Consider the following 10,322-nt stretch of genomic DNA (forward strand, 5'->3'; position numbering starts at 1 on the left):
AATATTCAGATTTTGCTGTTTGGTAGCCGATCGAGCTAATGGGTTGCCGTGTCGTTAGATGGCCATAAATGACGTCACGCGATTTTTGACGATTTTTGACCCCCCCCCCCTCATCACACGGCGTCACAAAAAGTCAGACCCCCCCGTTAAATATGACGTCACAAAGCTGTGCCCCCCACAAATAAAACATGCTTCAAATCGCTTTAAACTATTGTTATTGTAGTGCGTATTTAATGTGGCGCTGCACTCTGATATTGTGGGAGAAAACATTTATTAAAAAGTATATTTAATTAAGTAGAACGTGTCTATATTTATTTTAAGTTGCGCATTTTGATGTGACGTTACATTTCTCAAACCCCCCCCCCCCCCTCGTCACACACCGTCACAAATATCTGACCCCCCCCCCCTAGGTGCGTGACGTCATTTATGGACGGCCCCCTATCGATCTAATGGAGTTGCCGTGCCGTTCAGTGGCCTTCCCGACCTAACGGGGTTGCCGAGCTTCTGGGCGTGTTCAACGGCATCACGTGGCCGCCCGTTCGGTGACGTCATCGCTTTCGGGGCTGTCGTCACAGATGACGTCAGACAGGGGGCGGGGCGAGAGAAAGAAAAAACTTCGGAAAAGGGAATCAGTGGCAACAAGAAGTCGCTCGTCGATATCATCGATAGAACCCAAAAAAATAAGTTTTTTAAACATATTTACACAACATTTTAGTTGTATTCCTCTTCCAAGCGTCTTCGTTCGGGTCCTCCACTTCTCTCGTCGACCATGAGGTGGCGCTGGTGCATCGCGGGATGGAGGCGCCGATGGAATCGTCGATCGTCGTCCGTAGCTCCCGCCGTCTCCTCCTCCGTCTCCTCCGCTAAGGTCCCGTGATGAGCTTGGGCCGCCCTCCATCCCTCCATCCCTCCCTTCTTCTCCACCCACCCACCACCCCAACGCACGAGGCAAACGCGGCGTCCCAGCTCTCTGTGTGCGTGTGACATTGATCGGCCAACGGGGAGCGACGTTTCGATGGCACCTCCCAACATCGGGGGTCGTCTTCTTTTGGTGGGAGTTCATATTCTTGGTTCTTTCGGTAAAGTCACGTAGAAGGGAAATAATAAAATCATATAAATATAAAACAATACAAATTCTCACGACGTTTCGACTGCAACACAAGCAATCATTATCACACCTGATGAGAATTTTTTATTTAATGTTTTTATTATTTTATTATTTCCCTTCTACGTGACTTTACCGAAAGAACCGTGAATATGAATCCCTGCAGTCACGAAAGCTTTAAATAAACATTTGGTGGGAGTTGTTTCGCTTCGTGGGTTGTTACGTACCCGTTATATATTAATATACAAAAAAATCTGGCTTGCCCCGTTAGTTTTACAAGTTACATGTAAAAAAATCGTGTAAAACAGGGCAATTATTTCAATAAAAATGGTCATTAAAAAGCGCCTTGCCGTGTTAACCGATTGGAGATGTCCGCTGGGTGCGCCGAGTTGGGTGCTTTATCAAATGTATTTTTATCAGGCATGTTTTATTTGACATAAAGTTGTAATTGTGAGCCATATCTATACGTACAGTAGGTTGTCTTCACTGTGTTCATACATATTTGAGGGGAGCGCTTGCATAATGGCAAGCGCACAGTGTTAGAGACCCCCGAGAAGACGAAGATTTCCTAAACCTTCAACGTGCACGGTTTGGTGAAGTATGGTCAAAGCAATCCCCTTGATCGACATGGCGTGGGGGGTGGCCTTCATCCAACAGCGGATTTACAAAGGTGGCTGTATTGTGCGTTAAATAATATATTGGCTTTCTTTTTTTCTTCCCCTCAGGCAAAAGTTGAAACTGGAGTGGAGGTCGTGGGAACGGGCCTAATGAAACCCTGTGGCGACACGGCAAGCAAGGCAGTGCAGGCACTGGCCAAGTGAGTTTTCTATACCCTAATGGAAACGTTTACTTTCATTCTATCTCAGTGGAGAAAATGTGTTTTTTTTTTCCGAGCTCACAGCCATCCATATGCAATTATATTAATGCGTGAACATATTTTGAGAAATTGCTCCCTTTCTGGAAATGGTTACACCTTACAATCATCATCATCAGTCTACTGATGCCATCGCGACAATGCCTTAGGGTTGTTTCGATGCCACAGTCCATCACAGCACATGAACTGCTCTGATGGCTCCATCTCTGCAGTGGTTGTCCTTTCTGGCACGTTTTATCATCAGTCACCCACCGGCCATCATCACTTATGGCATTGTGCCCTTCCTGAGCCCACTTTTGTTCGCAATGATGGCGCGGATTTGTGTTTGTGACGACAATTTATTTTGTATTTATCGTTACCAATTTATTTTTCATCCATTCATGAAAATGACAACTCTTCCTTTCCCAGGCTTTCCATGGCTGGGGGTCGTTTTCCACGGCTGGCCGACTTCCTCCAGGGCAACGGAGACGTTGAAAATATTCAGGTGTGCTGCTCCCACTGCCTGGGGTGGCATCGCATTCGGCACAAACTCAGTGCACACGCATTGTTCCACGTATGCTCGTCACACACCCCACCACACCTGGGGTCAATTATAATAATAATACAAATCAACCTTGATAACTGAATTATTTTCATTTGATGTTTCTTTTTTTAATGTAACATTGCATAGTTCTGATATTTGACCATCGCTCGTACCGCACACTTGCTTCGCCAGGTCGACAACCGTGACCTCCACCTGCTGTTGAGGGACGAGGCGTTATTTAACATCCCAGCGATCGCGGCAGCCAAGGTGATCGAGCGCCATGTCGCTAAGACGCCCGACGAACTTTCTTTCGAGGTGAGTGGCACCTGCGGTCGCCATTTGTTGCATATACGTTGCATGTCGCTTTCCCACCCACGTGGGCTCATGCGCAACTGAGGCCTGTGATATCCATGACACCAAAAGTCTCCTCCTGGACCCCCCCCTCCACACTGTGTCTATCTCAGGTTGGAGATATTGTATGCATCACTGAGATGCTGCCCAAGGAGGTGACCCTGTTTTGGAGGGGAAAACTTGGCTTTAAGGTGACACTTCGCATGGAATCACAGCTCAATATGCCACCGATATTGCACCACTTCATGGACACTTATATCAAGGAAATTATATTACAAGTACAATGTACACCTCACCAGTGACATTGTACTATGGCACTGTCATTGTACCTCTTCATGAGTGTCAGGGACACCAACACTGCTTCTGCAATGTACAAATGTGTATACGAATTTCCCCTCTCACAATCTCCCCCCTCCTCCGCAGATCGGGAATTTCCCCAGTGGCTCTGTTGAGCTTATCAACAGAGACACTCAACTGTCTGCCTTGGGATTGGATCATTCCACCAAACGAGGTAAATGCAGCCCACATGCCCCGAGCCCTCCACCCCCCTTTCCTTCATGCCACCAAAGTCACAAATATGAAACTCTTCTGTCACTCTGTTCCACACAGTAGAGGGCAGCAGTATCCCTCCAACCCAGCTCGAAGAGTCATATTTGCTGTATCACAGTGAAACCGATATATTTCATTCTCAGAACTGGAAGTTAGCCAAATTCAGTGCGGTGCCAAACTCATTGTGATGGGTTTAACTATACTATACTGGATAACTTGGGTTAAATCACAGCTTCCTCTACTCTATTCAAATGTAGGTTCAAGGCAGTACGAGCTCAGCACCCTAACCTCTGAACCACCTGGACACTTTCGTTTAATCTGTTTTAAATAGACAGCTTGTAATTATTGCTCAGACAATATGATTGTAAGTGCTTTTAACTGTATCTTGCCTCCCTCCTCCCACAGTTATTAAGATTCAGGAGAAAGTGTTCGGCGAAGACCTGGCTCGGCACCTGGGCAACTCGGCACATGATGGTGAGTGCTGCCCATCTGCTAAGCACTAAAATTTATCCTGCAAATCACTGCGTTATCTGCCATACCTTGCCTCCTGTGAAGCACTGAATCTTGGGGATACATGCGCCAATATGGCCGACCTTATTACTAGAATGGGGTGGAGCGGTGGCGCAGTGGTTTGCACTGTACGCTATGAGTCCGATTCCTAGCCGTAGCTAGCACATTAGTGGCCAGTGATATCTTAACTGGTATTATTATAAATAATTTGTAGTTTTGTGGTGATGGATTTTGGAGGGAAACATTTTATTCTGGCACGTGCATATGAGAATTTACTCTATTCAGTGAACTCCGTGCGATTCGGAACCGTGAGTGATTGGTCAACCATGTCCTTCGTGCAGTCCCACAGGTGCTGACGATCTGTACCGAGCTCATTGAGAAGCACGGCATCGTGAGCGGCATCTACCGCTGCTCCGGGCTCGCCACCGACATCAAGCAGCTCCGGTAATGCCATGCAACACTGGACCCCCACCACCATTATCACCACCACCACCACTACACACCACCACCATATGTACTTGTACAGCCATGTTGTCATCTACTGTTGGATGAGGGTCTTCCCACGCCGTGGAATATACATGCTCATAAAATATGCATGACGGTGCATGTAAAATTTATTCTTTTCAGTCCGTATCATGTAATTTATGAATGTCATTGTGGTGACATGCACCACAATGGCAAAACATTTCAATTCGGAAATCTAATCATGACTCTGCAGGAGGCCTTCATTCAGCAGTGTATAGACCATTGCTCATTATTATGAACTCGGTGGTTGTCCATCAGCACACTGACTAGACCCAACCCTATTCAGAGGCCGAGCTACGACAAGACTGAGCCCTCACTCCCCCACCCCCCACCTCCCCACTCACGCAGGAAGGAGTTCAACTCGGGGAAAGTGCCCGACTTGACGGAGATAGTGCAGAGAATTCACTGCTTCAGCAACCTCTGCAAGCTCTATTTCCGCGAGCTGCCTGACCCATTGCTCACCTACAAGCTATATGACAAATTTACCGTAAGCATGTGGTTATCGGCACACACACACACTCAAAACGCTCAAATGTACAACACACGGATAGATAGACACGTACAAGCATACTTTCCCATGTGCAGACACACACGTGCATACATTCATTCACACCCACGCATGCACCCACGCATAGGACAAACTAAGGTTGTCTAAAAGCTCTGTCCAATCGAATCATACTTATCATAGATTAAATACTGTGCGATGTTAGTAAACTACTATTATTAATTACACGTAATGTATCCAGATGAATACATATTTTAAAGCTTTAAAAAGTTATTGCAACACAGCTCAAACACACGTGGGGCAGGGCGTATCGCTTACTGCAGCCAGTGGTATAAATTCCATATTTCTATGACAGGGGCAAGTACATAAGAAGCAATTATTGCCTTCCCTGCAAAGGGACACTGCACCTTGGAGGCCGTCACGATGCCAACCTTAATACTTCACTAGGAAGCAAATTCACGAATATAGGTTTAACCACAAACGAGTTATTCAGTCCGTTGTGCTGCTGCTGTTTGTGTTCCTATCGGTGATGTGCGTTTCGTGCAATGGCGCAGGAGGCGTTGGTTGCCCCAACGGAGCACGAACAACTCCTCCGAATGCAGGATGTCATCCAGCTGCTGCCTGGACCTAACTACAGGTGCACTCACATTAACACACGTCCGCCAGCAACCAAAACACACACACGGCAAGTCCCGGCAACCAACAAAGACACACGGTGGGCCATACAAAGACGACATGGCACACGTGGTGACATACGCAATGTGGCGGTGCGTTTTTGACATTGCAGGACCCTGCAGCACCTGATGAGACACTTGTCGCTCCTGGAGTCGCATGCTGATAAAACCAAAATGACCAGCATGAACCTGTCCATCGTGTGGGGGCCCAACCTGCTCCGGTACGTGGCAGAAGCACCGCCTTCATTGGCACTGCCAGTGTCACTGCAACCTTTAACGCTACTGGCACCACCGCCACAACTGCCCATCTTCACCGCCATAATCACCACCACAACCACTCTCATCACAACAGCCATCAACACCACCATCACGGCACGTGCTTTGTGTCCATCAGCAGGCAGACGGTGGAGGGGGCAGTCTCTGACCCCAAGATGGTGGTAACAGAGATGTCTAGGCAGTCCATGGTCACCGAGTTCCTGCTGAAGCACACAGAGGAGCTATTTGGTGACTGCTGCAGACCCATCGCGTGTGAAAGTGCAGGTGATGCTCACCCCAACATAACTCTCCAAATTCCTCTTCCACTCGCCACCATCACTTACAATCCCTCGATCACTCACCGCTCTCTCAATCCCTTAACCATCCACTAGTATCACTCAATTCCTCTACCACTCACCACTCTGACACTCCCCATCCCTCTATACCACTCACCATTCACAGTGCACGGTGGTGACCTCTCTACATGTATTTTCCTGTTTGATTGTTTACAGGTGGCAATTCCCTTCTGAGCCCCGAGCCACTCGTGAGCTCCCCCTCCATCACGCTGTTGAGTTTGGAGGAGGCCCAAGCCCAGAAGGGAATTCAAACTGGCGTCGTTTTCGCCGATGCCATCACTGCAGTCACCAACGCCACCACCACTGCTGATACCACCGCTGCCGCCACCACTGCTGATACCACCGCTGCCGCCACCACTGCCATTGCCAATGCAGCAGGCAGCCGTGGCCCCGGCATGTAGCCGTTGGTCTGGTTGGTGGTTGGTGCGGTTGGAGCTGCCACCCGGCGTTCTTCTCGGCTCAACTGGACAGGGTTGTGCCCGAGAACTGGCGATAGCACCACCATGAGCATCGGCAATCGTTGCCGGACTTGGCTCACGGCGCAGTGCGCAGTGGTCGCAGGACTGAATTTCAGCGGCGTCTGGCCGAACCAAAAACGATTTGGCTCATGGCCACACCACTTGCTGCACCACATGCCTGCGTCGGTCTACCGAATGGACTTGTTGGAGCTGCCACAAAATGGTATAAAAGAAAAAGTAGAAATATTTATAAACATTTACATGGCTTCGAAGCCAGTGAATGTTTTTTTTTACAAATGTATTTTATACACTGAATTGTAAATATATTTGTGTTAAGTGCCGTGCGGTGAAATTATTTCTTGAAAGTCTTGTTACCTGAGGAAATATGTAAGCTAAATTATTATTTCTACAAAATTTTTTGTAAATTAAAAAGTATTTTATGGCTACATTTCTTGTGTTGTTTTGTTTATGCTACAAATATAAATATAGCAGTATACATCACTGATTATCAGATAGAATTACATGTCTCTATTTGAACAGAATAAGTGCACATTCATACATATGTAAAAATCACAATATAATGCAGCTCATTACACGGTGAATTTAACTTTGTCTGCATGAGAGTTTAATGTTTCTGTGCCTCAGTTCCTTTGGTATTTTCCCCAATATATTTCAGTCGGGGTCTCACTGATTTTAACCCTTCGGGTTGACAGATCTAGACTAAAGTTCGCATTCGTGCTCCAAAGTGTTTCTCTTTCACTTAGCAGGTACTCAAATATATAATCATGAAGAACATAGTGCCAGGAGACTAAATCGCACACTGTGAACACTGCACAGGAACTACCTAATGGGAGCACAAGTATAATTAGATTCCAGTCAAAAGCACTTGAGTGGGTTGAAGTGCTATTTTGATCAAAGCGGTGATTACATAATATGTCCATGAAACCCTCTGCCTGCCTGCTCATCAATCACAGCTTCCAAAGTACGCAAATGAGGAAACATTTTCAAACAGCACCCAAGAGGAAATAAAGTACGGCAATTTTGACAAATAAGGAAATAAAGTACGGCAATTTTTGACAAAACTGGGCTGAGTTTTGTCGGTAGAGGGTGTCACAGGTAATGCAAATGCATGGATAAATAGTTTTAATCGTATTATTTGCAATTAGAACTGCCCTTATGCTTAATTATAATTTCAGATGCACTGCCAAGGGAGAAAACGCGCCAGATAAGACTCCACGGGGTCGATCGAGCAATAAAATTGGGTCACGTGAACAGGTGCAAGGTGGATTGTCGTTACATCGCAAGATCGTTATAGTTGACGATGGCTTGCTTGGTCGAGGCCTTCTTTGCCAGTGTCTGTTATTCCGATTCATAATTCAGCAGATACTACGTGTATGCAGTGATTTAAAACACACTTCAGGCACAACGGTGTGTTGGTTTTAATGACCAAATTCTCTTAAGAAACGGATTCCTTCCTACTCGAGTTCGCCCCTTAAAGTCATATTTTAATCCCAATCAACCTTCACGGGATGCAGCCGTGACGTAATGGTTATCTCACTGGACTCGCAATATAGACGTGGCAGTGCCGGACTAAGCTAGTGCGGGGCCTGTAGCATATGATGTTATAAAGGGGCCCTAAATTATAAAATAAAAACACGTAAATATGAAAACACAAATGTTGAACTTGCATAGTAAAGTAATTGTATTTTTTTTATTTGCTATACAGACAGAAAATACTACAAATCGCTAACCTCAAACACCCAGTCGTTCACGAAAGTTGAAGGCGGTATAGAACTATAGTGATAGAGCAAGTGCAGAATCACTGAACCGGAATTGATAGCTTGAAAGAATTTAGCGCGGGGCCCTTGAAAGTGCGGGGCCCACAGCATATGTAGCTACTTGTGCTACTAGGATAATCCGGCATCTCAATCTTCTGGCACGGCAGTGGAATGGGAAAAGTGATTAAACCTCCCCACCCACCTCTGTTCACTCAGCAGTATTAATGGGTACACCACAATTTGATGAGGGATGTGTGGTCGGGTAAAGTGTGGGTATTCCCACCTCTTCCAAGACGTTCGGCAGCGTAGAATAGAATTGGATAGTATGAGGCTCTTCCACCAGCGGTGGCGTGACAAGAATTGCAGTGCTGCACCTTTACCGCTTTCAATTATTGCCCAAGGTGTCCATGTTCTGCTGTCTTCCAGGTGTATCAATCCAACAATCGTTTTCTTTTGTTCAGCAAAACTTGTTGTACGCAGCTTTTGCTCGTATTTATTGCGAGCGGAGTTTTTCAGCCTTCTTTGTTGGTTTTTCGATCGTTTCACGTAATTGCTGTAATTTTCATGTGACTGTCATAATGACGATGCCATCATTTGGCCCCAACTAGTGATTATTCTGGGGACATTTGATGACTGAGAAAATAGGAATATGGAACGGTACACAGGCATGCTTCAGCGGGCGAAGCAGTAGCACATTGGTAAGTGAACCCAGCGACTTGAGTTTGATTCCCGTCCACGAGGAACATCAGTGGCGAGCAATAACCCATCCCAGTGCTACCGTACCATACTTACTCTTTGGCTTTTTCGGTAAAGTCACGTAGGTTAAAAAGAAAACAAATACATTTAATCACGACGTTTCGGAGGCAACACAAACCTCCGTCTTCAGGTGGAACCGTCACAGCAAAATTACTGTATCAAGTGAAGAGATCTCTAAGAGACATGACCTTATATTTTGGTTCAGGGGAGGGGGGTGGAGCCAGGATGGGCCGGGGGGTGGGGGGGTTTAAGCTGCTCAGGTGACGACCAGAACCTGCAACTGCGACTCAGCCTGAAGCTGCAGCCGAGGTCTTGTGATGTGGATGGCGTAAGTAGATAAGCGAGCAAAGATTACGCCGCCTTTCGTTATGCACGCCGGTGGGTTGCAGGCAATCAGTGTGTGGAAAGCAAAACAAACTACTATGGCTGTACAATTATAAGGGCAGCTAGAGTTTGGCTTGGTTGATGACATCTTTCCAATGATTGTACCATACTTCACCAACCCGCACTGACCAGAGTGATGAAGTATGGTCAAACAACCCCCCTGATCTACACAGCGCGAGGAGCACCTTCGTCCAAGAGCGGATTGACAAAAGGGACGCACAATTTATTTTATTAAAACCCCTTATTGTCAATCGACTGGCTGGATGAATGACCTCACCTCACCTAATTGTCAGTCGTGGGAGTTGTGTGGTTTGGTAAAGGGGATGGGTTAAGACATAAATGTATTATTACTACTACAGCAATCTTCTTACTATAGCTGATGTTGCAAACTATAATTTAACACCGAGGTGGCCGTATGTGTGAATCGGGCACCGAGTCATTAGACGTTCCATGGGTCTTTTCTGGGTGACCAGTCGCACACGACAGCAACAAAAAGCCATCACACGAAGCCAGCAAAAACAAAAACTTTGCTTAATAACCACTCGAGACACGGTGTTAATTCAGCCAAAAAAAAAAGAAAATCGTTTAATTGACAACAGCAGAAAAGCTCTCTGTGAACGCACATATACAAATACTGCAACCAGAAAATCACACGTACAAGGACGTCCCTTATGAGTTACACATCTACATAAAGACCGCGGATCTGTATTAATTTATTT

General features: G+C 46.2%; 2 long non-coding RNA genes across 2 annotated transcripts; both read left to right on the top strand.

Annotated features, from left to right (window-relative positions):
• Positions 1 to 525: 525 nt before the first annotated feature.
• On the top strand, positions 526 to 2,460 carry LOC144719194 (uncharacterized). Its single transcript, XR_013585557.1, has 3 exons — positions 526 to 868; positions 1,831 to 1,922; positions 2,388 to 2,460. It is a non-coding gene; the product is annotated as an uncharacterized LOC144719194 (long non-coding RNA).
• A 243-nt stretch (positions 2,461 to 2,703) lies between these two features.
• Positions 2,704 to 3,876, top strand: LOC144719195 (uncharacterized). Its single transcript, XR_013585558.1, has 4 exons — positions 2,704 to 2,817; positions 2,967 to 3,044; positions 3,277 to 3,364; positions 3,808 to 3,876. It is a non-coding gene; the product is annotated as an uncharacterized LOC144719195 (long non-coding RNA).
• Positions 3,877 to 10,322: the final 6,446 nt, after the last annotated feature.

This window comes from Lampetra planeri, chromosome 5, assembly GCF_965212315.1.
Source record: "Lampetra planeri chromosome 5, kcLamPlan1.2.h2, whole genome shotgun sequence".
NCBI lineage: Eukaryota > Metazoa > Chordata > Hyperoartia > Petromyzontiformes > Petromyzontidae > Lampetra > Lampetra planeri.